Source organism: Vombatus ursinus, unplaced genomic scaffold (genome assembly GCF_900497805.2).
Source record: "Vombatus ursinus unplaced genomic scaffold, bare-nosed wombat genome assembly UNPS02014783.1, whole genome shotgun sequence".
In the NCBI taxonomy this organism is placed as follows: domain Eukaryota; kingdom Metazoa; phylum Chordata; class Mammalia; order Diprotodontia; family Vombatidae; genus Vombatus; species Vombatus ursinus.
Genome location: NW_020954561.1, coordinates 18,119 through 22,324, shown reverse-complemented (window position 1 = coordinate 22,324; position 4,206 = coordinate 18,119). Strand labels below are relative to the sequence as shown.

Genomic DNA, 4,206 nt, shown 5'->3' with positions numbered 1-4,206 from the left:
ATAAGAGAATATGTTTTGGTTCTACTTCTGGAGGAAAGTCCCCTGAGAGTAGTCAGGGATAGTATGGGACTAGTGTCAAATCAAATACTTATGTTCTAGAAATCAATTTAGTTGAACTGTCACTATCCTTTGAAGTCAGACTACACCAAGGATTTTGAGAAGACTGGAAACTGTTGACTTTCTAATTTTCTTTTGTAAAATAGAATTAGTAACATAAATAAGAACAACTAAGAAAACTCATGTCCTTGTATAATCTGTTCATAATTCCTTCAATTACTTTTATGGAAGCCAATAAGATTGGACAGTTTTTCACAGTTTTCAAGTTTCAGTGACTCTGCCTTTTATTTCAAGCATTAATCTTGGTATAATCTGGCCAGGTTTGTCAAATCTGACTTTTGTTGTTTGTCCTTCTAACAAGTTGAATGAGTAAAATCTATATAATCTTTTTCTACAGTCTTCTCCAAATCATGCAGTGATGGCCTTTTATAGTTTTTTTTCAAACTGTTTGTCAATGAAATAATGAACCTGCAGATTCTCTGTTTCTCTGGAATTGGTATGCCCCATGGATGATTCATAGAATAAGCGGTATGGAAGATTTGTGGCCATCAGCTGAGTAATAACAGATGTAATCACAATCATGAGAACTGGAAGCAACTGAAGAAATGCAGAATACACATTCTGAGACATTTCCTCTTCTTTCTTCTAGGTCTGTACCCTCTCATTTTGGTGTCATTGATGGTAAAAGTGTGTGTCATTGGTCGTCACATTTGAAAACATGTGAATATTTCCTGTAGAAAAATGTCCTCCAAAGAATACATTGAAGACCTGCTCTTGAGTAATGTCAGCTTCAAAATCTGGGTAATAAGTGGAGGGTCTGACCTAGGGGGCAGCAAAAGTTGCTTGTTCATCTCCATATTCATCATAGTATAATCTTTTATCAGGATTGCTGAGAGCAGGAAAGGCATTCCCTATTGCTTTAAAAGCTTCTGTGACCCCAGTTGCACAGTTCTTATGAGGGTGAAATTTCAGGGCTAGTTTTTGGTAAGTTTTCTTTAGATCCTCATCACTGGCATTTCTGTGAACTCCCAGAATTTCATAGTAACTTCTGTATTTGTTTATCCTCTGCACCCTAAGCAACTATTTTTCTGTATAGATCATGCTCACCTCTCTAGATTGAGCCTGACTTCTCTCATTCTCAAACTTCTTTTCCTTCTTAGAATTCATACAGTTATGGCATCCACAGAAGTCAGTAGTTTTATCAGCTGAATATTTATTTCTTCTAAATGAATCAATATTTGGTGCAAAGCAACAGCACCTCCATTAGGCCAAGTACTGTCTCTGAAAATCAGCCTCTCCTATCTGACTCAGGAGCTCTTTCTGGGAGCAAACAGGAATCATAGCTGCATCATTCATGAGCAGATAAGTGTAGGGGCCATGCTCTTGACTTTATATCATCTTGTCAATGTATGAACCCAAACTGAATAAACACCTTCCGTTTGGTCCAGTGGTCCCTCTCCCCAGAGTCACCTTCATGTCAGCTCCTCTCGGCAGCACCACTAGGCCACAGTGGTGCACAGAGGAGGATGCAGGTGATGGGGGAGGGGAGAGGAGGACCCTGGGGGGCACGGGGCAGTGAAGGGAGAGATGGAAGTGGGGATGAGCTGATTTTCATTCTTCTTTAGCTGGATAAATTAAATGATTATCAATTTTGTTTGTCCATAAAGATCTATTTTTAATTTTCTTTATCAATTCTATAAGTTTTTTTTGTTTTACAATTTATCTTTTTCTTGTCTAAGTTTCAATTTTTCTATGTACTTACTTTAGTTTTGTTTATTTTCATGAAATAGTATACTTTATTAATAATTTAAAATTGTTAAATTATGAGTGAATGTCAAAAATTTAAAAACTTATTTTTTAAATAAAATCACTGTTCTCAAATAACATACATTCTAATATGGAGAAAAAGTAAACACAGAGAAGTAGTAACTGTTGAATGGATTTTTGTTTGGAATGTCACAGGGATGCTCAGTACAGCCTTATGGTAAGAGATAAATGCCATATCATTTTAAAAATTATTATTACTATTCTCAGATCAAGAGGTAGAAAATAGAAGGAGGAGGATAATGAAGGGAAAGTTCCAAATAATGCATCATGGCATGAAGTTATCTGGGACAAAACATCACTAGGGGCATGGGCCTAGCTAAAAATTTTGGGCTCTCATCAATCAGGAGATCATTACCCTTGAGCAAACAATCCAGGAGCAGCTGAAGAACAGTATAGCAAGTAGATAGCCAGAGGAAAATGTAAATAAGCAAACCAATAGATAGATAATTAGATAAATAAGTGAACAAATAATTAAATCCAAATATATATATTTATATACAACTATACAAATATCATACATATAAATTCATTCTTTTATACTTATATTTAAAAGATGTCATGACTTTTAGATATAAATATTTCAAATTTGTTCAGTTTTTTTAATTTTGTTTATCTTAAAGGTAGATTTATTGAACTCTGATACAAAAACATTAAGATCTCCTATTATCTTCTTACTTCCTATGTCAATTAATTTTCCTTTAGGAACTTAGAGGCTAAACTATCATGTGCTTTAGTTTACCCTAAATATTGTTTCATTGTCTTTGGTTCCATTAAGCACAATATAGTTTCCTTCTTTATCTCTCTTGATCATTTAAAATTTTGTTTTTACTTGGCTTATAGCATGATATCAACTCCTGATATTTCACATTAACCTAATGAATAGTAAATCTTTTTTATATAACCTCTTATTTTTGTTCTGTATGGTTTTTTTTTGTATTTTAGGTATGTTGCTTGTATATAATAAATTGTAAGATTTTGTTTTCTTTTCTGTTCTGTGACTTTCATGTTATTGGTCTTAAAATTCATTAAATGTTAAATTTTATCATGGTTAAGTTTGTAATTTTCCTTTATTTGTTTCTTTAGCATCACTTTAAAGAAATTCTAGTGGTATTGACACTTAACAATTATGAACTTGTTCAAGTCATGTAGTTCAATAAACCTTTTTATAAAAACCCTATGTTTGTGAACTTCTGGGGGTAGAGTCAAAATGGAGGAGTAGGAAAAGAACTCAGTTGACATCTCCTAACATTTCTCTTCAAAAGTCTTAAAATTAGCTCTTCATATCATATTTGGAACATCAGAGGGAGACGAACTTCCAGAATAAGACAGTGTAGAAGTTCAGAAAGAGAAATCTATGACACAGAAGAGAAGGCTGGCCTGAAGCTCATGTGGACAAAACATGAGTAGTGAGACTATATGATACTAACAGAAACAACAGCAGCTTTGGGACAACTCAGATCAGAGATAGTAAGTGAACCCAGCAATAAATCAGAAAGAGATTAGCCTTGTCCTGGCACTGGACACAAGACTAGATGCTATTTGACAACTCCATTGCCTCTATCGACTTCTAAATCATAGTTCAAAGGTAGAAATTAGCACTTCCAATCAAGAGGGAATGAAAACCTGGAGGGAGGTATATTTGTTGGTACCAAGGTATAAGCATTCTGAAGAATAGTATAATTTACGGTACCAAAGGCTCTGAGAAGCAGTATCATTACAGTCCCAAAAAGTACCTTTCCTGAATAAGGACCAGAATGCAAACCAAGAGCACAGTGACCACACTTCCAATGACATGGAAGATCAAGATAAAACTCAGAAAAAGACAATAAAGTCAAAAGAGCCACAAGCAAAACCTCAAATAAAAATGTGAATTGGACATAAGCCTGACAAGAATCTCTGAAAGAGCTATTTTTTCAACTTTAAAAAAAGGAACAATTAGGAAAAGAAATAAAAAAGGAAGAAAATTATGAAAAGGCAATTAACAGAATGGTAAAAGAAGCACAAACATATTAAAGAAAATAATGTTTTGAAAAACAGAATTGGCCAAATGGAAAAAGAGGCACAAAACTTCATCGATGAAAATTACTCCTTAAAAAGTAGAATTGCTAAAGGAGGAAAAAGGTACCAAAGCTCACTGAAGAAACTAATTCCTTATACATTAGAATTGGGCAAATGGAAGTTAATGACTCCATGAGACATCAAGAAACATTTTTTACAAAGTTAGAAGAAAAAATAAAAAAGAAAATGTGAAATGTCTCATCACAAAAACAACTGACCTGGAAAATATATTGAGGAGAGATAAATTAAGAATTATTGAACTAT

At 33.8% G+C, this 4,206-nt stretch overlaps 1 pseudogene; it reads right to left on the bottom strand.

Annotated features, from left to right (window-relative positions):
* Nucleotides 1-269: 269 nt before the first annotated feature.
* Nucleotides 270-1,615, bottom strand: LOC114046448 (annotated as a pseudogene).
* Nucleotides 1,616-4,206: the final 2,591 nt, after the last annotated feature.